Source organism: Carica papaya, chromosome 2 (genome assembly GCF_054855325.1).
Source record: "Carica papaya isolate Zhongbai chromosome 2, ASM5485532v1, whole genome shotgun sequence".
Classification (NCBI taxonomy): Eukaryota; Viridiplantae; Streptophyta; class Magnoliopsida; order Brassicales; family Caricaceae; genus Carica; species Carica papaya.
Genome location: NC_142310.1, coordinates 18,988,544 through 19,014,940, shown reverse-complemented (window position 1 = coordinate 19,014,940; position 26,397 = coordinate 18,988,544). Strand labels below are relative to the sequence as shown.

Below are 26,397 nucleotides of genomic sequence, written 5' to 3'. Positions count from 1 at the left end.
TGGATCCACAAAATTTGAGTGCATGATTGTTTTCGCACTCTGATGAGTCCAATAGCATAGGGAAAGAAGTGACATTCTTTTATGTTTTGTTTTTGTATTTTATACGGCGAAGTAGAACACTGGTGGTGACTTAAAAGAGAAGTCCTGCATACCCCTACCACTTGGGAAGTTTTAATGGATGCATTTTTTGATAACTTCTTCCCTGCCTATGCCTAGAAAAAGGAGGAGGAATTTCAGGACCTCCACCAAGGGAGTCTGAGGTTGCCCAGTATGCAGCCCATTTTGTTCAACTGTTTAGGTTTGCCCTTCCAATGGTCACCCCATAAAATCGAAAAGTTAGGAAGTTTCTCAAGGGCCTTCGTGCTGACATCTATGACCAGGTCGCGATGTTGAGACCCAGTTCGTATGCAAAGGTGATATAACATGCCCAGTTGGTCGAAGATCTCATCTCAGCCAAGCACCAATGCATTGCCTGAGTCCATACCTAACCCAGTAAGTAGCTACCCTAGAGTTGCCCTTCGCCCTGCTTTGCCTCCACCTACAGTTCAACTTGCCTGACCTAACCAACCCTGTCAGCATTGTGGTCGCTCGCATGGTGACCTACCCTGTCAGCATATTAATAATACCTGTTATTAGTATGGAAGCACCCAATACCTTATGAAGGATTGCCCCTAGTGACCAAAGGATGCCGGTTGGCCTATAGTACAAGGTCACATGTACCAGTTGGATGAACCAGATGCTCTTTCTACTCCTGTTCTTATCCAGGGTATGCTTTCTATTCATGACACTTCTGCCAAGGCTCTGAACAATATAGGTGTTACTTGCTCTTTTATTTTTTGTATATTTACCTGTAATCTTGATTTTAGACTAGAACCTTTGATAGAAACATTAACAGTAGAAACTCCCTTTAGGGGACTGCTAGAGGCTCGTTGTGTATATAAAGACTATAGGATAAAAACTTTAGGAATAGAGGTATTTGTGAATCTGATACTGTTAAATTTTGTAGGATTTGATGTAATATTAGGAATGGAGTTAGAAAAGTATAGAGTTATAATCGATTGTGAAAATAAAATTGTAACTTTATGGTCCCTAAAAAAGGAATAAAATTTTTGTTATTATTTTTCCTAACCATTGAATGAATAGGAACAAGGTTACTGATCCTGTTGTGTATGCCATACCAATTGTTTGCAACTTTTTGGATGTCTTTCCCATCAAACTTCCTGGTCTACCTCCCCCACAAAAGTAGATTTCTTAATTGAATTGCTGCCTGGAACCTACCAATCTCAAAGCCCGCCTATCGTATGAGTCGTGCTGAACTAATAGAGTTGTAACATAATCTTTCTGACCTTTTTTACCCGAAAGTTTATTCGCCCTAACCATTCTCCTCTGGACGTTCCAGTGTTATTCGTGAAGAGAAAGGATGGTTCCCTTAAACTCTGTGTGGACTACCGAAAACTCAACCGAGTGACCGTTAAAAACATGTACCCCTTACCTCAGATCGATAATCTCTTTGATCAACTGTAAGGAGCCACAGTCTTTTCTAAAATTGATCTCAGAATGGAATACCACCAATTGAGAGTCAAAGAAGAAGATATTCCAAAGACCATCTTCCGATGTAGGTACAGTTTGTACGAGTTCAGGGTAATGTCGTTCGGATTAACCAATGCCCCTACAACCTTCATGGACCTAATGAACAAAGTTTTCTAGCATGCACTAGATCAATACTTCATCGTTTTTATTGATGACATCCTTGTGTATTTCAAAAGCCTTGAAGAACATGTAATGCACTTGACTGAAGTGTTGGAGACTCTTTACCAGAATCAAATGTGTGCTTGAGTAAATACTCTTTCTGGTTGGATTGAGTTTCTTTTCTCGGTCATGTAATTTCGAGTGAAAGAGTTTCTGTAGACTCGTCCAATATGAAATAGTAGTCAACTGAAATAGGCCCACCAATTGGCCGAGGTACGTAGTTTCCTTGGCTTGGTAGGTTACTACCGACAGTTCATTAATGGATTCGTTACGATTGCCACCCCACTGACCCGACTTACCCGAAAAAGGGTACCATTCATATGAAATTATGAGTGTAGTGAAAGCTTCATTGAATTGAAGCATCATCTCACCTCTGTTCCTGTGTTGATCCTCTCTAACAATACGGGAAGATTTCAGGTTTACTGCGATGCATCTCATATTGGCTTGGGGTGTATCTTGATACAACATGGTAGAGTAGTCACTTCTGAGTCCAGACAATTGAAACCTCATTAGCGAACTAGTCTACCCATGACGTGGAGCTAGCAGCTATTATTTTTACCCTAAAGATATGGCGTCATTACCTGTATGGTCAGACCTTTAAAATTTATATTGACTATAAGAGTTTAAAGTACATCCTTTTGTAGAAGTAGCTAAACATGAGATAGAGATGCTGAATGGATCTTCTAAAGGACTATGACTGCAAGATCATCATCACCCAGGGAGAGAAAATATGGTCGCTGATACATTGAGCCGAAAGGAGTTTGCTGTGCTGGCTCAAACCATAGCTTCTAGTTAGAAATTGATGGATGCTGTTCCAAGCCCTATGGCAAAGGGACCTATCTTCACTTTTTAAGTCCTTCCTCTTTTAATTATTTTTTAATGCTTATTTTAATGTAAATTCTATCCCTTAGGTTATTTAATTATTTAATTTGAATTCTAGATTGGAATAGGATATTATTTTATTAATTTTTAAATGTTTGTAACCATCTATACTATCCCAAAAAAAACTTATTGATAATGGTGTATTTTATATACAATCAGGATTGTTTTTACTTTAGTTTTTGTTAGTTTTGAGTAATTCTCGTTAGTTTTTTGTTTAATTTTAGTTTGTTTAGTCACTTTGGTTTATTTTATAAATTTTAGTTGATTTTGGGAGAATTTAAAAAGTTTTAGATGAAGGCACGAAAAAGGCAGAAACCTGCACTGACAGATGTATACTTATGCAGTGGTGATGCACATTAGTATTGGAGTCTCTCTCTACATAGAATTTTGAAGGCAACAATCTGCATGGGTAGGCGCATGGTCATGTAGGAAATGCATAATTTTTAGGTTTCCTAAATGGCTTAGGATGCTTTATTCTCTTTCCTATTTCACCTAGGATTTGTATTTACAAAATTTTGTTATTTACCCTGTGTATATAGGACATATTATTAGTATTCTAGCAGCACTCTTTTAATTGAGATATTGTTCTAAGTTGGGGTTTTTCTTCTTCTTCTTCTTCTTTTTCTTCTTACTGGAAGACTCAAAACTCCATTGGAGAGGAGATCAAGCTCAAGACGAAGACACAATCCTAAGTTTTATTTTATTTTATTATGTTTCCTTTTAATTTCTGTTTTTGTTTTCTCGATTTAATTACGGAGTAGATTTCTTTTGTTAGGGAGAACATGAACGCTAAACTATAAAGGGTATTGATTTTGCTTAATGATATCTGAGTTAGTTTTATGCAAAATCATTGAGTTTAATGCTTCTATGGATATTTTGTTGATTGAATTCCTTAATGATGTGTCAAATAGAGAAGTTAAGGTTTTCAATTGATGGGATTTCAATGCATGATTATTAGGATTTTGCATAACAGGTTAATAACAGATTTGTTCGAATAGATAATCTGAAATTGACTTGTAGTATGTATTCGTGTTCTTGAATGAGGTCAGATAATTGGGTTAATTATATGTTAGTTTTATATAAAAATGTCTGAATCAGAGTTTTGTTAAATCTGAAAGGTTATATCCCTAAATAAGATTAACCAGGCTTTAGAACTAACCCATCAATCTTAACTCAAATTTTGTTATCAATATTGATATCCAAACAAGTTTATGGAGAACCCTAACACTATTTTATTAATTGATTTAATTGATTTATCCTCCATTTAATCTGGTTATTCAATTCTTTACAATTTTAGTTAGTTTTATATTTTACTTTAATTTACTTTCATTTGATAAATATCTCTCAAATAATAGTTTTCAGTATAATAATTGCTTCATAAAATTTGATCTTCATGGGACGATATTCAGATTCTCATATCTATATTACTGATACCACTAATGCATTGTTAGTGTTGTTTAGGACGCATCAAGTTTTTGGCGCCATTGCCAGGGACTAAAATTTATTTAGAAATTATTATATTGTTATTAGCTGTTAATTTGAGATTTTAAATATTTTTTAATTTATTTCTCTTATGTTTTAAGTTTTGTTAGTGTATGACTAGAAGTTATGAGGAGCCATTAGCAGAATCTGATCCGGAACCTAAACAAACTTTTCCTTAAAGAAAAAGAGCAAATTGTAAATTTAACATGGTAGAAAATCAAAACAATCTTCTTGAAGGAGGTGATAACAATAATGGTGCTTGAGCTACTCAACTTATTCGCATCATGAGAGACTATGCCATGCCATCATTGGAAGGAACAAGTGCAAGCATTTTGAGACCTACTGTTCAAGCTAACAACTTTGAGATAAAGCCAGCAGTACTACAATTGATCCAACATACTTGTTAATTTGGAGGATTGCCTAGTGAAGATCCACACCAACACATAACTAGTTTCCTCCAAATTGTTGATACTTTCAAGTATAATTGAGTTTCTGAAGATGTAAGGAGGATGAGGCTTTTTCCTTTCTCTTTAAGGGATAAAGCACAACATTAGTTGCAATCACTACCATGAAACTCCATAACTATTTGGATGCATTGGCACAAAAATTCCTTAGTAGATATTTTCCTCTGTTTAAAATTGCACAATTAATTAATAAGGTTGCTAAATTTTCACAGGGAGATTTAGAGACCCTATATGAGGCATGGGAGAGATACAAGGATATGCTAAGGAAATGCCCTCAAGAGGAATTCTCTATTTGGCAAAAAGTATAAACCTTCTACAATGGAATTAATAGCTAAGTCAGAAGCATCATAGATGCTTCACGTAGAGGTTCAATATACATGAAGTCACTTGAAGAAGCTTATGAATTGATAGAAGAGATGGCTGCTAACTCAAGTGAATGGCCCACTGAAAGATAATTTACAAAGAAGGCAACTGGAATTTATAATATAGATGTTTTTATAACATTAGTAGCTCAAATGGAAGCATTGAATAAGAATTTATGTAACATCCTAAATGTAAAACAAAGCATAAGGGTATCAGATACAGAAACAGATTACGAGTGCATATAAGATAAATTTATGCAGTGAAATAAATAATTACAATCCCTTATAAAATAATAATAGAGTTTCCTACAATACTGAGGTAGAAACAAAATTAATTACAAGTTTATATAAAAGATGAACTCATCAGAGTGCGGGACTACTATGCACTCATAACCGTTCACGGACCCACAAGACCCTCAAAGGCAATTGGTGCCTCACTATCTTCCTCATTTAGAGAGGGGCATGGAAATAGGTAAGTTTCATATACTCAATAAGAAAAATAATATTTAATTTACATCACTAAGATTTCAAAAGTAATTAAAACTAAAATAAAGTACCATTATTTACTTACGATCAAGAGTCTTGTTAGGGGTTCTTTAATAATCACGAAAATAATTTATTTTATTTAAAAAATATGAATTTCATCATGTTATAGTCATATCATGTCAATCAAATCATTCATGCTATTTATTTCATTTTATTCTTCGTGTGAAGTCGTTCTGACTTCCATCTATTGAGAACAATACAGATTTTCGACTACCCATGTGCAATGACCAATTCAATTCATGTTATATCAACAATTTGCAGCTTGCCAAACCAACAACACATTTACGGCTTGCTAATCTATGACACGATATATGATCACGGTCGTGCCAATCATAGTGGTCCTACATGTAATCTATGGCCATGACTGTACTTAGCCAAAGGTGACATTTACAATCATATCGCGTCACTACTCTCATCAGAGGGTACTTCGTCATCCACAGAGAGCGATCATCTTACATTTTTTTAGACCAGATGGGGGGAAAAACAGAAAGCCCTCAGAGATAAAAAGCCTAATGAAATATTTTATAAATCATGCATGCTGATACTGATACATATTTCTCATGCTTAAATATCACTTCATGCTTTATCACTTCACCATCGTACAATGTATCATGCATCAACATTTATCACAAACATTTAATTATTTTAGTTAAACATGCAAGTAATGAATTCATATACGTTCATATAAACACGTAATAATTTTATTTAAGCATATAAGATTAAGCATGCAACCATTTAATTTAAAATTTTGTTAATTCATATACGTGCACAAGGCGTTTGGAGCCACGCAAGTAGACTGTGTGCCTCGCGCCCCATACAGATGGGATGTGTGCCTGTGTTGGCTGCGAGATCGCATGCGTGAGTGGCATGTGGAGCTCGCGCAGGCAAGGTCTTTCTCGCAGGATTTTGCCGCCTTTTCTCCTCCGCTTTTCCTTAAATCTTTTTAATTAAATTTAAAATAAATTATCAATAAATAAATAATAAAAATAATTTTAATAATTATTTAAACTAATTAAGTATTAAACTAAAATATAAAATTCATTCAGGAATTTAAAATACAAAATTTAAAGAGTTTAAACAGTTTTAGGGCTCGAATAAATAGGGGTTCATATTATAAATTAAGCACGAAGATTTTCATGGTGTTACAATCTACAAGGGCTGCAATTGGAAAATCAGCTGTAGTGGCAGCTATTTATGATTCTTGTGGAGGAGGGCACTCGAATCAAGAGTGCCAGGCAGTTAATACATTTACTGCTAATAATATGCCTAGACAAGTTAGCTTTGTTAATAATTTTCATAGGTAAAATGATCCCTTCAACAATACTTACAATCCTGGTTGGAGAAATCACCCAAATTTATCATGGAATAATAATGATAATCAAGGGAGATAACCACCACTAGGATTCCAACCTCAATAGTATTATTCACTGCAAGAAAAGAAATCGAACTTAGAAGAGCTAATGACAAGGTTCATTAACTCTACCGAAACAAGGTTGCAAAATCATGAGGCTTCCATGAAGAATCTAGAGACACAAATTGGACAGCTTGCCAATGTTATTACGCGTCAAACTCAAGGTTCATTATCATGTAACTCAAAGACTAATCTCAAAGAGCATGTTAAGACCATTACACTCAGAGATGGGAAGGTGTTGGAGGAGTCAAAGCAAAAAGTAAAAATTGATAAGGTAATTCAATCAAACCCAGTTGAGGTAAGTGTGGAAAAGCAAGGTAAGAAAAATACTAAATTTACAATTTTCAATTCAAACTCTAGTGTAGATGTTAAGAAGTTTCCTACCCAGATAGAATTAAAAAGGAAAAGAAAGATGCTAAGTTTGCTAGATTTTTAGAGATCTTTAAGACATTCTAGATTATAATTTCATTTGTTGAGGCTTTGATGCATATGGGAAGGAAGGTTCCTTAAGTAGCAAAAATCTAAGCTGAATCCTCGAGGAGATAGACCATTCCAAGTTTTGGAGCGTATCAAGGACAATGCCTATAAAATTGACCTACCAGGTGAGTATGAAGTATTCGCTACTTTAAATATATCTTACCTATCTCCTTTTGATCTAGGTGAAGATTCAAGGATGAATTTTTTCGAAGAAGGGGGGGATGACGTGAAAGCCATCGCGAAAGATATCTAGATAAAAGAAGAAGAAGTGCAGGACTCTGAAGTCCTTAACAAACTAGACCCAATGGGTAAACAAGCCCAGTTGCCCGTAGGCCTAATAACCTGAAAGCTTTAAGGAATTTTCAATCTGCTAGTCTAGGATTGCGTAAGCAACACTATCATCGATGAAGCAAAAAGGGATGCCCAAAGTCCAGCGTGAAGATGGAATACACGTACAGTATGCGTAAACTACCTTTAGCACGTGAGTAACGACAATGGAGATCCACTCGTGCAGGTGGATAACTCCCACGCATGAAGCAGCGTGCGAGCATGCGACTGGAATATCACGCACGCCCCACACGCGTAACATACGCGCAAGGCCTGTGTGGCCCAACATGTGCACAAATCTAGGGTCGTACGCCCCATGCTAAAATGGTCTACCATAACAAATACACTGTCATGACCTCTCCTAGTCCTTGGCAGCCCTAACACAAAGTCCATAGAGATGTCTACACAAAGGCCAGTGGGTATAGGTAGCGGGGTGTACAAAACATGAGGCATTAGTCTCGATTTGGCTTGCCTATAAGCGATACACTAGCTACAGATATGTTTAACATCCCTTTTCATATTTGGCTAGTGTTCTTGTAACATGTCTAGGGTTTTCGCTGCCCCAAAACGTACCATGAGTCCCACACTATGCGCTTTTCGTATCAATAGTTCCCTAATGGAACAACTTAGTATAAAGAATTTGTTTTTCTTTAGGAGGAATCCATTGCTCTAGTGATATTTTTGGAAAGTATAATGCTCACTAGCTTAGTAAAAAAAGAAAAAATCTTTATCATTGGCATTTATCTCTTTTATGTGCTCAAACCCTAACAATTTAGAGCTTAAAGTGGAGAGGAGCGCATATCGTCGAGATAATGTATCTGCAATGATGTTGTCTTTTCCTTGTTTATACTTGATCACATAGGGAAACGTTTCTATAAACTCTGCCCACTTACTGTGTCGGTGGTTCAGCTTACCTTGGCCCTTTAAATGCTTGAGGGATTCATGATCAGTGCGGATTATAAATTCCTTCGGCAGTAAATAGTGTTGCCATACTTCCAAGGATAGTACCAAGGCATATAGCTCCTTGTTGTAGGTCAAGTAATTAAGTGGTGAGCCACTGAGTTTTTCATTAAAGTAGGCTATTGGGCGCGCTTCTTGCATCAACACAGCTCCTATACCTATTCCTGAAACATCAACTTGAATCGCAAATAATAGTTTTTAGTATAATAATTACTTCATACAATTTGGTCTTCGTGGGACGATATTTGGATTCTCATATCTATATTACTGATACGACTAATGCACTTACTAGTGTTGTCTAGGATACATCACCTATAAATAGGCCTTTTCCCATAGGTTGTAAACACACTTAAGTTGAGAATAAAATTAAAGTTTAGATTTTTTCTTCAATTAGCAGTTTGCTAATTTTTTTTAACTTCTTTAAGTTCTTTAAGAAGTAGAAGTCTTCAGAAGTCTTGTTGAGCCAAGGAGCGGGTTTCAACTCATTGGTAACTCGACGGAATTTTTCCTTTCCTTCTTTTAGTTCCCTAGTTCTTGTTTATGCACGCCTATTAGGTGTTGTTGACTCAAGTAGAGGGAGGAATTTTCTAGACGGTTAAAGTTTTGATATTACATATGTTATGTGGGTTAAAGGAGTTTATTTTATCCTCCCCATACTCTCCCATGTCATCTAGTATTAGATTTTAGGCTCTTAAAACCCAAACATATTAGAGTTTATGCTTAGTAAGGAAAATAGTATTCAAATAACATCGTAAGGTTTTAAAAGTGAATTATTCTAACGTAAATACTTATCATTTGGCTACTTCGTAGACCTATCTTATATTATGAAAATAATTTATTCATTAGGAAAACAATACGTTAATATAATCAAACAAACAAACATCATGCTAGATAATTGAAAAGATCAAATAAATGATAAAATGCTCAAATTTTCGTGTCATACTTCGCAAAGTCCTTATAATTTCCATCTCTGAAAGCACATACAGATTTTCAACTACCCATGTGAAATGACCAGATCAGATATAGATAATGACAATTGCTCAGGCACAATTCTGGTTGGTCAAACCATGGTACAATCTACGACCACAGTCGAACCAACTATAGTGATCATATCAGATATCTACAGTCATGATAGTACTTAGCCAAAGGTGATCCCTAATAGATATTCGCGTTACCACTCTCGTCAGAGGGTACACCATCATTCACAAGGAGTGGCCTTCTTACTTCTTTTCAGGCCAGATGGGGGAGAGGGACACAGATATCCCGGATGATGCTAGAGGAACAGATACCCCTCAGAGATAAAAAGCCTAACGAGACACTTGATGCATTATGCATGTCAGTATAGATACATACTTCGGACCATTCATGTTTCATTCCACTTTATCTCTTTTTTTTGTTTCTTTTAACTTTTCAGATAACAATATCGAGTTAATATTAATTTTTATTACATGCAAAACATCAAGTGTTTATAAATCACATAGCATGCTTGAAAACAAGAACAATTTAGCTTATAAGACTTACAAACACACAAACATGCAAAACGGGAAAAATAATCATTATCATAATTTAATAATTTTTTTAAAAAATACTCCTTAAAATATTAAAAAAAGTACTAAATTCCTTACCAAACTTTGATATTTCCTCATTCACCGTGCTTCTTTTCTTTTCCTCCTCTCTCTAAATCGCTCTCTCTATTTCTTTCTCTCTAAGTCTTGAAAAATGGAAGTGTGGGGAAGAATTGGAAGGGAAGACTTATTTATATAAATTTGGAACCGTTGGATTCGTGCTAAGTAGCAAAATCTGATGAAGAGAGAGAGGAAAAAGATGCTCAGCACGAAAAATGAGGGAGGAAGGCCTCCTCCGCCCGTGGCGGCAGCGCGAGGCGACAGCAGCGCACAGCCTGAGGTGGCAGTGGCCTACCTGGCACGCTGTAGGCTAGCTTGCAGGTGCATAGGCCACCTGCCGCGCACGCAAGGCCAAGTTGCGCTAGGCGCCACCCGCGCAGGCCTTAGGTGCACAGGGGCCTATCTGCACATACCTGCTGAGCAGACGACATGCACACAATGTGTGGCACCTATCCGTGCACGAGGTGATGCACAGACGAGCCTTCACGCGACATGTCGAGCGTAGGGTTTGGCCCTGCACCACACGAGTAGATGGGACGTGCGTGCTGTGCGCATGCGTGCGCGCACAATGTGGAGGCATCCCGCGTGGGTTGTTATCCATCCCAGCGAGATTTTCCCATTTTGCCGTTTTTTTGAATTTTCGATTTTTTTCTAAATAAATAAATAACATAAATGAAATTAAATTAGAAATAAATAAAAATAATTAAAAATTAAATAAAATCAAAATAATTAAAAATTGGTAAGATTCACAATTTATGATAAATAACATGCAGTGTAAATTAAATGAGTTCAATGCAGCCTAAAGGTCCAAACAAATAGGATTTTTCAAATTAATTAAGCACACGATGAGCGGGGTGTTACAAGTAACCATAAAAGAGAGGGTTCTGGACATGTTCACTCAGTTAAGTTTGCAAATGGGGAACATGTCCAGAACCCCAAATGGGGAACATGACTGCCCGCATGGATCATCTGGAACAGGGAGACAACCGCAATCGCGCCTGATGGCGCATTGCAGGCTAGCCTATAGGTGCTCAGGTCTCCTACTGCGAGTGCAGGGCCTTAGCGTGCTGGGCACCACCCGAAGGCCTGCTGCGGAGACTCGCTGCGCACAGTCTGTCGTGCCTATCCACATGCGATGTGACACGCAGATGGCTCACCTGCGCTAGACAGGAGAGGCGCAAGTCCTGACCCTTCGCCATGTGCGCACTATACGCACATCCCGTGCGCTCATGCGAACGAATTAGACGTGCTCACTATGAGCACGTCTCGTGCATGCGTGAGTGCGGATGGGACATGCTCGCTGTGCGCATGTCTCGTGCGTGCGTGAGTGTGGATGGTGCGCATGTCCCGCAGCTACTCTGTGCGCATGCGCGCACGCACAGTGTCATGCAGGAATTTTCTTGCGAGATTTTCTTCCCAATTCACCGTTTTCTAATTTTTTCTCAATTTTTATGTTTAATTTAAATGAGTTAGACTTAATTTAATTACAATAAATTAAAATAAAATTAATTAAAAGAAAATTAAATAAAAATTAAATAAATAAAAAAATCAACCAAAATTACGATAATTACTAAGTAGCGTAAATTAATTAAGTTTAACATGGCCAAAGACTCGAATAAATAAGGTTTTCAAATAATTTAAGCACAGTGATGGGCGGGGTGTTATAAATCACCACTTGGAGAGAGTTAACATCCATTATGAGGAAACGGTTTATACCAACCCATTTCGACAGGGACATGAATCTGTAGCTGCAACACCTAATTCAAGGCTCCAAGTTAATGGAAAAATACTACAAGAAATTGGAAATAACTATGATTAGGGCCTAAATAGACGAACGGCCAGAAGCTACCATGGCTCGGTTCTTGGAGGGCCTAAATAAGGAGATAGCCAACGTCGTTGAACTTCAAAATTATGTCAATTTGGAAGAGACGGTACACAAGGCTACCAAGATTGAAATGAAACTAAAGGGTAGAGGAACCAACTAAGGATATGTTAGTGACAATCCCTAGGGTAATTAAAGGTGGACTCGAGGGGATGAAGGCAAAAAAGTGGATGACAGTAAGGGAAATTAACCAACTGACAACTCAACAGGTAATCCTAAGGCACTTACTGCTTGCCAAAGCGCTATTAAGTGTTTCAAGTGCCTAGGAGTTGGGCATATTCCATCTCAACATCCCCATTAGCGCACCATGATCACCAGAGATGATGAAAATATTGTCAGTGATCATGAGAGCAGTAATGAGCAGGAAAATCTGCCATCAGTGGGTGCAAGTAGAGAAAGTATCATTCAATTAGTACATGGAGATGTGTTTATGGCTCAATGAGCACTGAACATACAAGTTAAGCCCAAAGGCAATGGTCAAAGGGAAATAATTTTCTACTCCAGATGTCTGGTCAATGGAAAGGTCTGTAGTATGGTAATTGATGGAGGCAGTTATACTAACATTGCCAACGGCTTACTAGTGGATCGAACATGGTTAATATGTGAACAACATCCTTGTCCCTATAAGCTATACTAGTTGGATGACAGTAAGGAGATCAGTGTCACCAAGCAAGTACGCATCTCATTTTTTATTGGTAACTATATTGATCAGATATTGTGTGATGGTTCCCATACAAATAGGGCACTTATTGTTAGGCAGGCTGTGGCAATATAATCGAGATGTTAGCCATGCTGGTGAAAGGAATCAGTACTCTATTAAAATGGGAAGCCTTACCCATGTTTTGAAACCTTTGTCAAGAAGGGACGCCTATGAAGACTAACTCAAAATTATCAAGTTATATGATGAGTTTATTAAAAGAAAATAAGAGAAAGGCAACAGTTCGGACTAAGCCAAAGGCTGCTTCTTCATTCAAGAGTTGCTTATGCAACTTGTTCTGGGGTTTTGTGCATTTTGCTCTCGAGTCAGAGAATCGAGCATGTCAATTACGGGGCTACAGTGTTGGTCGGCCATCTTAGAACTGCTTGCACTTAGAGTGAAGCTTGTTCCTCTCATGTGATTTGGAGTTTGAGTGTTGCTAGAGGCGACTGTGTTTGTGCTTTTATCTCACCAGTGGTTCAAAGTCTTTTATTTTTTAATCAGCCATATTTAGGAAAAACTTCCTTCGTCTTTATTTCATATGGTTTAAGGATATTTGGAGTGGAGGGAGGTTCAGGTAGAGCAAATAAAAAGGATTTTTGTTTTGATAGAAGATGGGCAAAGTGGGTATTGTGATAATTAAAAAGAGAAAGGTTTAGGGCAAAAAAAATTAAAATGGGTGTCAAATGGCCTTGGGTAAGCCTTGGGTGAGGCTTATGCGAACATCCCTAAATTAATCCCAGATATGGTTATGGCATAAGCCTTGGGCAAGGCTTGTGCGAATACCTCAAATTGAATAAGTGGCATGATCAAGCCTAGTGCAAGGCTCGTGTAAATATCTCAGAAGAATTATTGTAGGCTTGGGGCAAGTCTAGAGTAGTTGACATAAACCTTAGGCAAGGCTTATGCAAACACTCAAGATTAAAAACTCAGTAGATCTGTTTGTGGCCTCTTCATTGGTGAGCTGCAAATGATAGGAAACTTCATGTTAGAATAAATAGAACAAAATGTCACGGATAAAAAAAAATTAAAAAAAAAACTAAATTTCAAAATAAAAACACTAAAAATCGAATGGGTTGCCTCCCATTAAGCACCCTTATTTATTGCCCTAGGTTAGACATTATCAGCTATGTTAGACACTTTTTTCAGGGATATTCAAAGTGAGTTCTTCCACCTATTGTGCAAAGAATCCTTCATAGAAGGGCTTCATTCGATGGCTGTTTCTTTTGAGAATTTTATGGGTGTCCAAGCTTTTAATCTCGACTGAACCATGAGGGAATGTGTTGGTAACAACAAACAGGCCTAACCACCTTGACCATATATTCTCATAAAATAGTTACATATGAGAATCATAAAACAAGACTTTTTACCCCATTGAGAATTGTTTTCTGGAGATCATCTGATCATGGAAAGCCTTTGTCTTTAATTTATAGATTCTTGAATTCTCGTAAGCATCACTACTTGTTTCTTCAAGTTCTTATAGATGTAACCTCATGTGTTCCCCAACTTTTTCTAACTTCATGTTACAACTTTTGATCACCCAATAGGCTCTGTGCTCCAATTTAACAAGAAGTTGACGAGCTTTACTAAAGACCAAGCGATATGACAACATTCTTGTGAGGATTTTCAAAGCTATTTTGTAAGCCCATAATGCATCATCGAGTTGTAAACTCCAATTCTTCCTATTGGGACTGACTATCTTCTCAAGGATCGATTTCACCTCTTAGTTAGAAACTTTTATTTGTCCATTGGTCTATGGGTGGTAAGCTGTGGAGATGTGATGAGTAACATGGTATTTTTTGAAGAGAGCTTCTACAACTCAATTACAAAAATGAGTTTTTCTTATTGCTTATCATTACTCACGGTATCCCAAACTTGATGAAAATATGAGTTTTGTCAAAGTTCACAACTGTTTTAGCATCGTCAGCTCGGGTAGCCCTTACCTCCACCCGTTTAAAGACATAATCAACAACAAGCAGTATGTAGGAATTACCATAAGAGGAGGGGAATGGCCCTATAAAATCTATACCCCATATGTCAAATTTGAAAAATCAGGATAGGTGTTAGCTGCATTTGATCTCTATGGCCTAAGTTTCCTGTTCTTTGACAATTTTCAAACATTTTGAAATACACATATGCATCATGGAATAAAGAGGGCCAAATCAGACCAGATTCCAACTCCTTGTGGGATGTTTTTCTTGGCCAAAACATCCTCCACAAGCATAAGAATGGCAAAATTTTAAAATGGAGGGTACTTCTATTTTTGAGACACAGCACCCAATGGTTTGATCTACACAACATTTTCATAAGTAGGGATCATCCCCTACATAATGTCTAGCCTCTTTTTTCTTGATCTTATCTCTCTTTACTCTGGACAACCATCCATCTAGAAGTGTATTGGTAACTAAATAGTTAACGATATAAGCGTATCATGGTGTTGATTGGCAACCTGAGAAGAGATACCCATCCAAGAAATTGTCTTTTAGTAGCAATGGCTCTTCACTTAGTGGTAGACAGCTAAGGTTGTCAACACCAAGATTCTCCATACCCTTTTTATCCTGTATTTTCAAGTTAAACTCCTGTGGCAAGAGTATCCATCGAATCAGCCTCGATTTGTATCTTTCTTCTTAAGTAGGTACTTTAAAGGTGCATGATCTGAAGACACAATCACCTTATTGCTAAGAAAATAAGAACAAAATTTTTTTAAGGCAAATACGATCGTTAAAAGCTCTTTTTATGTGGTCGAGTAATTGATCTAAGTGCTGTCAAGAGTTCTTGAGGTGTAGTAGATCACATGAGGTTCCCTGCCTATCCTTTGCCCAAGGACTATTCCCACTGCTTAGTTGCTGAGATCACACATAATCTCACGGCAGCTCCTAGTTTGGCAACTGCATGATTGGTGCTAACACTAGCTTCTCCTTAAGTATTTCAAATGTCTCCTTGCATGATGCATCAAATTTGAACACCACTTCCTTTTTATAGCAACCAGCATAGAGGTTTGTTAATCTTAGAGAAATCTTTAATGAAATAGAACCCTACGTGTCCAAGAAAATATTGCACTTCTTGTACACTCGCAGGATAAAGCAAGGATTTAATTACATTAATTTTTGCCTTGTCTACCTCTATCCTTTTTGAAGACACCGCATGTCCTAAGATTAATCCCTAATCTACCATAAAATGGCACTTTTCATAGTTCAAAACGAGGTTAGACTTAAGGCATTACTAAAGTACTTTTTTGAGGTTGATGAGGCATTCATTAAAGGAATTACTTTGGATCGTGAAATCATCCATGAATACCTCTATTATACTCTCTGCAAAATTAAAAAAAAATATTGACCATGCACCTCTAGATGTTGTTGGGGTGCTGCAGAGGCCAAATGGCATCCTCCTATAGTCAAAAGTGGCAAAGGGCCAGGTGAAAGTTGTATTTTCTTAATCTTCGAGTGGGAAAGGGATTGGGTTAAAACATGAATAACCATCAAGACAACAGTAGTGTGTTCAATTGGCTAAATGTTCCGACATCTGAACAATGAAAGGAAGGGGGAAGTGATCTTTTCTGGTTGTTGCATTCAGTTTTTTATAGTCTATATAAACTCTCCAACCATTCTATACTCTAGTGGATAGTAACTCACCATCGTGATTTTCCACCATTGTTACTCATGTTTTCTTTGGAACCACCTACATCGGATTTGGCCATTTACTGTCTGAAATTGGGTAGATGAGTCCAACATTAAGAAGTTTCAATATTTCTTTCTTTAGAACCTCCATCATGGGTGGGTTAGTCGTCTCTATGCCCGTTTGCTCGAGTTGCTTTTTTCCTCCAGTAGTATCATGTGCATGCACATGGATGGTGATATCCCTTTTATATCAGCTATGGTCCGTCTAATTACGTCTTTATGCTCTGGGGCACTCTAGTTAACATAGTATCCTCTTCTGTCCTGCTCAACTTGTTGGAAATTATTACTGGAAGGGTTTCTCCTTCTCCTAAGAATGCATACTTCAGATGTTCGGGCAATGGTTTTAGTTCCAACTTCGGTGCCTTTAAAATATAATGTTGAAGCTTCATGTGAGAAATAGGGAGATTGATATTAGATACATTACCTCTTTGTGGTTTAAGTGTTTCTAATACAAACATTATTTACTGCACATTCCTTTCAACAACAAAATCTTTTTCCAAAGTTCCAAAGCTTTTCACATTCATATCATTATAGAGTATAATGTTCAACTTATCATCATAGCTTAAATCAAAGTATTTTTTACTTAGAGTATCTACAATATCAACACCATACACACAAGACACATCACTAGGATACTTTATATCATCATAAACATTAAATTTTACAATTTCTCCATCAAACTCCATCAAGAGTGTATCGTCTTACACATCTATCCTCATCTTAGTCGTACTAAGAAAAGGCCTACCTAGCAAAAGATTAGAAGAGTTAGAGGATTTTCCATCTTCCATGTCTAATACATAAAAGACAGCAAGGAAAATAAGATTGTCCACTTGGACTAGTATGTCCTCTAAAACTCCCTCAAGGTAGACAACTGACCTATCTACTAGTTAAATGATGACACCGGTTCCCTTCAATAGACCAATATTCAGCTTGGAATAAATGGATAGTTGCATTACATTTATTGAGGCTCCTAAATCACACAATCTTTTTTATACCTAAGGTACCTATCTTGCAAGAGATAGCAAACATATCTTGGTCCTTGCACTTGGGGTAGTTTTCTCTGAAATATGGTCGAGACATTCTCCCCCACACTTACCTTTTCATTATAGCTCAACTTCTTTTTATTGGTGCATAGTTTCGTTAGAAATTTGGCATACCGAGGTATCTATGTAATTTTGTCAAGTAAAGGGACGTTTAATATAATTCAGCAAAATAATGTAGTGAAAATTAGTTATGAGAGAGTTCCAGATAAAGAAGTAATATCAGTTTCAATTTGCAGGATTGATCATTGATCAAAGATAATTCCTACCAACTTTTAATAAACCAGTTCTAATTGTTGGAGATGCTCCTAACAGTCAATCTTTCCTTAATCCTATACTAACTAAAAAACGCTCGTTGATTAACACTTGCTAATAAACAATTCTGAAAGAAAGACCTGTGTAGAAGAAACATTGAGAGAAAAGGCAAGGAACTAAAACCTTAGTGAAATAGTTCCCAATAAAGCTCTAATTTGACTCTTTTAGCTTGATTTATGTTCCAAGACCAAAATACATTTAAGGCTCAAATTTTGTTGAGAACTAGCCAAGACATTGAAGACGATGTGTATGGAACAAAAATGTCCATAGAATAAAATTTGGGAGAAATGAGGCCGAACCCAAGAGGCATGCACATGAAGGACAAATTTGATCTTTTGGGATTATTGGGCCATAAGTGGGTCAAATGGATCTGGATGAAGCCTAAACCAAAACTATGTGATAACACCTATTTGAGGAACACGTGAAGCATAAGTCAGCCCAAAAAGATTAAAAATTGAACAAGTTATGGAGTTTTGAAGTAACGGTATGAGCATGGGGCTAACTTTATATGCGGTTTAGACCTTTTGGGACTTAAGTAAACCTTAGATATGCCAAATGTGGTCAATTTGGGAAAAATTTGTTCAGTAAGTTATAAAAATCACTAAGAGCAAGTGAAGGTAAAATAGGTTGAAAACTTATAAGAATCAAGGGAGTTATGGTTGTTTAAAGTGAAGGCATGTGCATGGAGTGCAGTTTTTTATGGGTTTAGGTGGGCTTAAGGCGGCCTAAAATAGCTTAAATGGAAGCCCCAATTTGGTATGGAAGCTCCTAGAAAGAGGATAGGGCGATATATAAAGTCTAGATAAGGATGAAAGACTCTAGAAGTACTTAAGGATGAAGGAAAGGGAAAAGAGGGTAAAAAGGATAAGCTTGAGGAATTGAGGTGGCAACGTCATAATTTATCCCCTAAACAACTCTTGGCTGACGCTTTTGGGTTCCCTACCCTAAGGAGGACTTGGTCTCCAATGACGAATTCAAGGGGTCTCCTACAATTATCAGCGTAACTTTTATCCTGACCTTGGGCGGTAGCCAAGTTTTTACGGATGAACGTGACCTTCTCAATAGTCTCTTAGAAACAATTTGGTCCCAAATGATGTTGGTTTCAAACTTTACTCCAACAAGTGGGAGATTAGTAGGGCTTATAATATAGAGCTTCATACGAAGCCATGCCGATATTGGAACGATAACTGTTATTTTAAGCAAATTCACACAGGGAAATATACTCATACTAGTTATTGCCAAAGTTAAAGACGCAAGCACGCAACATATCTTCCAATGTCTGGATAGTACGTTCTGACTGATCATCAATTTGGGAATGATAAACGGTGTTGAAGTACAATCCAGACCGAAGAGCTTCTTGAAAGCTGTCCCAAAAGTGGGAGATGAATCGAGGATCTCGATCGAACAACATGGATGAGGGAATACCATAGAGTTGAAAATTTTAATCGACATAAAGGTGGCTAATTTGCTGGTGGAGTCAGTGGTCATAATGGGCAAGAAATGGGCAGTTTTGATCACTCTGTCAACGATGACCCTAATAACATTACAATTAGAACAAGTCTTGGGTAGCCCGATGACAAAATCCATGCTTAAATGTTTCCACTTCCATTCCAGAATCGAAAGGCCCTGTAACAAACTACCAATTCTGGTGTTTTGCCTTAATCCTCTTGCAAGTAAGGCATCGGGAGACGTAGTTGACAATATCCTTCTTCATTCCTGGCCACCAGTATTGGCGCTTCAGGTCTTAAGTACATCTTGGTACTCCCAGGATGGATTGAGAGTTTAGAGGCATGAACAGCCTTGAGAACATCTGTCCTAACAGTGACAAGAATCCAAATCTGATTCCAAAATCTAAATAATCCATTTAGCCTTTTCCATCCTTTAGTGGTATCATAAACCTCCTGTTTATTACTGGTCTTTTCTTAAGTTATTATCACGTCATTTTCCTTCAATCGAATTTGTTTATAACAATAGTTACCGGTAAAGCATTCATATGGCACCTTATGAAGCTCTGTATAAAAGACTATATTGATCACCAATCTACTAGAAAAAAGTTGGGAAAAAAAGATACTTAGACTAGATTTTGTAGAAAAAGCTACAAAGAAAATCAAGGTGATTAGGAAACATCTATTAATGACCCAAAGAAGACAAAAAATCTATGTAGATAACTAGATAAGAGATTCTTCGAGGTAGACAATCATGTTTTCTTAAAATATATCCAATAAAAGGGATAATGAGGTTCAGAAAGAGAGGCAAGTTAAGTGATTTTTCAAACCTTTTGATATATTAGAAAAGGTTGGAGCTGTCGTCTACAGATTGGCCCTACCGCCAGAACTAGCCAGTATTCACAATGTCTTTTATGTGTCTATGTTGAGGAAGTATCAACTAAATCCTATGCATGTACTCTCGCATGAAGCCCTTCCTTTGTAAGATAATTTGTCATATATTAAGGTCCCTGTGCAGTTTTTTGTCGTAAGGAAAATGTACTACAGTGCAAGGTGATTCCACTAATGAAGGTGCTATGGCAACACCAATCTACTGAAGAAGCTACTTAGGAGTTGGAAGAGGAGATGAAAGATAAGTATCCTCATCTATTTCTAAATTTAAATCCTTGGTAATTTCAAATTTGTAGGACCAAATTTATTTTAAGGGGAGAGAAATAAAATATTCTAATTTTTTTAGTTCTCTATTTTATGTGTGATGTGAACATATGCATATTTAAATAGAAATGTGTTATAACAATAGAAAATAGAAAACAAGAAAAGGAAAACAAATGAGAAATTAGGTTTAGAGAGAAAAATCCCCTAGATGAGGGATTTTACTCCCCTAAAGTGAAACTAAGTCACTCCGAACTTCGAATTAGGTTTATAAACCTTATATTACATTATAATATGTTTGAAAACTTTCCACAAGAATGAGAAAAAGAATCATAATGAAAATAAGGCGAGAAAAAAAAAATTAGGATTAGAGGGAAATCCTAAACCCCACACCCCCCCCCCCCCCAATAGAGGGATAAAGTGACCTTTTAAGCTTCTAACACTTCCCAAGCTCAAAATAAATAGAATTTAAGTATGAAATTATGGAAGACATTAGCGTACATAGAAGAAAAGAAAATGATGGAAAGAAGAATATTTTTGAATAAATATATAACAAATAAATAAATTTTATACTATAAAATTATTATATATCAAATCCATTATTATCGATCAAACTAATATTGCAATATATATAAATTAAGGTTATATATACATTAGAAGAGAGAAGTAAGGGCCAATAAATAAAGTAAAAGAAAAAAAACTATGAAGAAGAAATAATGGCCATGAAATGAATTAATTTTTATAACATCAATTAAAGTATAGTTAGAGTATTATTTGAGAATAAATATAGACATAAAATATCTCGGGGTTCTACCCAAAATAGGAATAAAATTAGTACCAAAGTAGGCGTTACGCTATCGAGTTTATGGGAAGAGTTTAAAGAATTTTTGAAATTAGCAAGAGCAAGGTAAGTGCTTAACATATTAAAAAATTGGCATGATTTTAATATTTTAAGTATGAATTAATTATGTCATTGATTTAAAATTAGTAAATTTGAATTATCTTTTTTTTTTTTTTGAAAATTCCAATAATATCTTAAATTCAATGTTTTAATTTTATATGTGAAGGGTTTCTCCCCCATTTGGTATGAAAAAACATGAGGGGACCGGTCTTGTGGATGACAGCATACCCTATAATGAGAGTGGTGATGCGATATGATTGTAGGAGTCACCGTTAGTGAAGTACGATTGTGACCATAGTTAACATATAGGACCACTGTGGTTGGCACAGCCGTGGTTATAGATCATTTTATAGTTTGGCAAGCCACAAATTGTTCTTATAAATAAAATGTAACCCAGCAGGTCATGGTACCCTTCTCCATCAGTAAGTATAAGGATGAGGTATGTTATGATGTTGTTCCTATGCAAGCCAACCATGTGATAGCTGGCCAGCCTTGGCAATTTGATAGATGAGTCCAACACTATTGTTAAGCCAGCTGCTATTGTTGGTGGAAGTCCGACCTCACTCATATCCTTACACCTTTCTCACCCCAAGAGGTGCACAAGGATCAAGTGAAGGTCAAAAGGGCCTTCGAGGAAACTTGGAGAGAGAAAGGGAGAGAAAAAGTCAGGGGTACCCAGAAAGGAGTAAACCTAGCCTAGTAAAGACTCGAGAGAAAGAGAAAGGAAAAGTGAGTCTTTACATGAGGGGACAACAGATAAGGCAAGCAGTTTATGAGAGAAAAAGCCTCGTAGTATTGCAGTATAAGGAAGTGTACCTAAATCTATCTTATCTATACCTAGCCATACCTCGAGGTATTGTTTCTGTAACACCCCGCCCATCGTTGTGCTTAAGTAATTTGGAAAACCCTATTTGTTCGGACTTTTGATCGCATTAAACTTATTTAAATTATTTTGCGTATTATTTATCATAATTCATGAATCTGGTTAATTTTTAATTATTTTTCTTTTATTTAATTTAATTTTAGAAAATTTGGAAAAAATAAAAAAAATGGCAAAACAAGAAGAAATCCCACATGGAAGAAGAGCCACTCGGCAGGATGCCGCGCACAGTAGACGCAGGACATGCGCATAGCGCGCACATCCCATATGAGCTCACGCACGCACGAGATGTGTGCAAAGCGCACACATCCCTTCCACACGCACAGCATGAGGACAGATCATGTGCGGGTTTTATCGCTCGCAGGCGGGCCGTCCGCGCGTCACCTCGTGCGCGTACAACTGCTGCAAATTATGCGCGCAACGTTCGCGCGACAAGCCTGCATGGATAGGGCCTGCGCACCTGGGGTGTCCGCGCAATTGGCCTGCACGCACGACAGGAGACTTGTGCGTCTGCATGTTAGCCTGCAGCACAGTGCCGAGACACTACTGGCTCAGGCACTATGCCTTCCTCCCTCATTTTTTTGTGTTGAGCATCTTTTTCTCCTCTCTCTTCACTGGGTTTTGCCACTTGGTGTGAATCCAACGGTTCTAAAATTCTATAAATAGGTTTTCCCATCCCCACATTCCCATTCTTCTCTTTTTATAGACTTAGAGAGAGAAAAAGAGAGAGAGAGTAATCTAGTGAGAGAAGGAGGAAAAGAAAAGAGGAATGGTGAAGGAGAAAACATCAAGGTTTTAGTAAAGAATTTAGTATTACTTTTGATGTCTTAAGGGATATTTTTAGATAAAATAAAATTATTAAACGTGATGATTGTGATTTTGACTGCTTGTATGCCTTTACTTTTATAGTTCAAATAATCGAATTGTTCTTGTTTTCAAGCATGCTATGTGAATTATAGACACTTGATGATTCAAAACATAACTAGGATGTTGTTGATACTTTATGGTGATTTTGTATGATGGTTCTTCTATTTTATCATGATTTACAAAAGCTCGTTGTTGGTTCAACTAGCTTCAATTTTAATGTATTGTTATGATTTGATTATCTTTTCTCTCTGCCTTTACTGTTCAGTAAGTTACACAATGTTCAAATGTTGTTTTCAAGAAAGATAAAGGTTTTACTAAATATTTGAAAATAAAATCATTATGCGAGAACTACTGAGGTTAGTCATTTATTTAATAAGGACATTTTAATTTTAAAAACAATCACTTTTGTAAACCTTAGTAGTGTAGTTTAAATACTATTTCTCTTACTGAGTTATATGGAACTCAATTCAATCTATGCCCCCCAGATGATGGAAGTGATGATGCGCTGACTGAGTTGTCCCTTGAAGCTTGTTTAGATCCCCTTCATGGATGCCTAGGATGATTACAAGTGCTATATTTTGTCTACGCTCTAATAGGACCAGTTGTAATGATAGAAGTGGCTCTTATAACTTTTTTGTATTTAAATTTTGGCAACCAACTTCTTGGCCTTAGTTGTAAACATTAAACCTTTTTTTTGTTGTAAGGGATTCTATTTTTTGCTGCATATATTTTTATTTCTTGAACTCATATCTTTTTCTATTATCAAACTCCCTTTTACCTCACCAGGTATCTAGGATGTCATAGTTCTCACTTGTCTTGGACTAAGGCTTGGTCTATCTCTTCTTAGATGAGCCTCCAAGCCCATGAGTTTCTCCAAAGGCCTTAGCCCACTTTCTTACTTTATTTTGGGGTTGCTTTGTTGACGATCTCATTTAGAAAAGTATCTATGGATGACTTTACTTTTTTGTTCACCATAATTCCATTTAGGTAATGAAACATGCTCAGAATTGTTTTCCTTTGTGATGTGGACTTGGTGAGATTTCTTGCAGACAATCTCTGTGATGTGATAATAATTGAGGAAAAGACCAGTAATAAATAGGAAGTTTATGAGATCACTGAAGGACGAAAAAGGCTAAATGGTAATGAGCTTCCTGGACATGTTTGTAAGTGTTCTCGAACAGATAGTGAACAAGCTGAAACCACCCAAGTGCAAGCCCAATACAACAAATCTAGATTAATTACACCTGGATCTCAGTCTAAAAAAAGACAAAATCTGAAATGATGTGAAAACTGGAAATTATTGGGCCTTCCTGCTAAGAAAAGACTCAGGCCATAAATCCCAGCCTAAGAAAAAGCCTAAAGTGTGGTGTTAGTATGGATACTTGTGGCCTACATATGTACAGGCCTTCACAGGTGCGAAACGTGGCCCTTGCACGTGTGAGCACCTAGCCCCCACAGTCTCACACATAGGTAGTGTGTGTAGCAACACTTGGACGTCCCACAACGTGTACACAAGCGTGCAAGGAGCTAGCCGTATATGCAGCTCGCAAGCGTGCATGGACAAACTCTCGCACACACAACGTGCGCTAACATGTGCGTAGGACTTGCATAGCATGTGTACAACAACACTCATGTGCGTAGGAGGCTGGTCACTTGCCTAGCAACCCACGCACGCGACCTAGGCCTATGCAACAGGCCTGCGCGGCCCACATAGCCTGCCCGAGAGGCCCGCAGCCTGACTTGCACTTAATAGCCCACCCACACGACTGGCATTTCCTAAGTCCTCTTGGACTTCCCTTTCTCACTTTTCCTAAGACTACAAGGCTTACTAAGCTTTTACAATTATCTCATGTGATTCATATGCAAAATTGGAGGAAGATTTCTATTCAAAATTGAAGTTCAAAGAAGATAAAGATCCTTAAAGATTTGGATAAGAAGAAAATATTATTTTAATATTTATTATAATTATTTTATGTATTTGGATTAAGTTTAGGATAAGATTATGTTATTTTATTATTTAAGTAATTGTATTCTAGTTAAATTAAATCCTCTAATTTGGATAGGAATCTTAAATCATATTGCAAGTAGAAATAGAAAATAAAAGCCTATGTAAAGGCTTAAGTTCAAGCTTTGTAATAACAACTTTGAGAATTAACAAATTTGAAGCTTTGAGCTTTTCTTTAAATTAGTTTTGTGCCAGTTTTTCTTCCTCAAGTTCTTCGAGCCTAAGGAGTTGGGATCGACTTATCGAGTAAGTCCGTGACATCTTTATTTCCATCATTTTTTCATACTTCTTGGTTGTAGATTCAAGTAGAGGGAGGGGTTAATTAGGTGGTTAAGTTTGTAAAATTGTATGCATTGGGTTGAGGTTTCAAGAGTTAAAATAATTCTTTCCATACCCTCTCGCGTCAAGTGGTATCAGAGCTTAGGCTCCTAGCAAACATATTTATTTTAATTGCTTTAACATTCTTGTTAATTAATTAACATTCAAATTTATTTGAATTGTTAATTCATTTTGCATCCCACTTGAATTCATAACCGTTTAATTCAAGTAGTTCATATTTCTATCCGTAAGTAAAAAAAAATACAAAATCCAAAAATATCCCAAATGCACACCATAAGGCAGTCGACATGCTGTTTGCATTATTGCATTCAAAAGAAGGTAATTGTGTGACAACCCTCATGTTGTTATCTTAAAAACCTCGAAGCATTTCTATTTATTTTGTTTTAGTAGTTTTATTTTATTATTTTTTTAATTTTATTAATGAATCGAATACATGAATCATTAAAAAAAGAGACAAAGAAAAAAAGGATTTCCAAAATAACTCGTAGATAGAAATCCCCTGGACATTGCTCGTGGCTTGCACATGATGAACCTTCCCCACCCACAAGCACAGGTCTCGCAGACACATGGGCATGACATGTGTAGGAAATTTCCCCAACATACGGGCAAATTCCGCATGAAACTGAGTTACGGGCAAAACACGCAAGGGCGCACAAGAGTGTTTTCTCCGCATGTACTGCAAGCCCAATGTGAACCCGCAGACATAGATAGATTATGCCTGAGTGACACTAACTAGCAAACTGCGCCATCTGCAAACCATCACATCCCCTACAACTCCTCTCTACCACATGGAGCACCACAGTCGTGTCGAACCTATTTTGGTTAGCCATATAGTTGATCAATGACCATTTTCCTTTGCATGTGATCTAGTAGATCACATTGCTCTAATCTCACCTATTTAAATATTCTCCC

At 37.0% G+C, this 26,397-nt stretch overlaps 1 protein-coding gene and 1 non-coding gene across 4 annotated transcripts in view; one reads left to right on the top strand and one right to left on the bottom strand.

The window, feature by feature from the left end:
• Positions 1–26,397, top strand: part of LOC148268840 (uncharacterized) — a 104,946-nt gene that overhangs the window by 41,810 nt on the left and 36,739 nt on the right. Inside the window, exon 2 of one of the 3 annotated variants that reach the window (XR_015817099.1) lies at positions 23,627–24,977. The exons of the other annotated variants lie outside the window; for them this stretch is intronic. The gene's annotated coding sequence lies outside the window, so the exon portion shown is untranslated. Of the gene's footprint in view, positions 1–23,626; positions 24,978–26,397 lie in introns of those variants that run through there. 3 annotated transcript variants of the gene reach the window in all.
• LOC148268841 (small nucleolar RNA R71) lies at positions 4,758–4,863 on the bottom strand. Its single transcript, XR_015817466.1, has one exon. It is a non-coding gene; the product is annotated as a small nucleolar RNA R71 (small nucleolar RNA).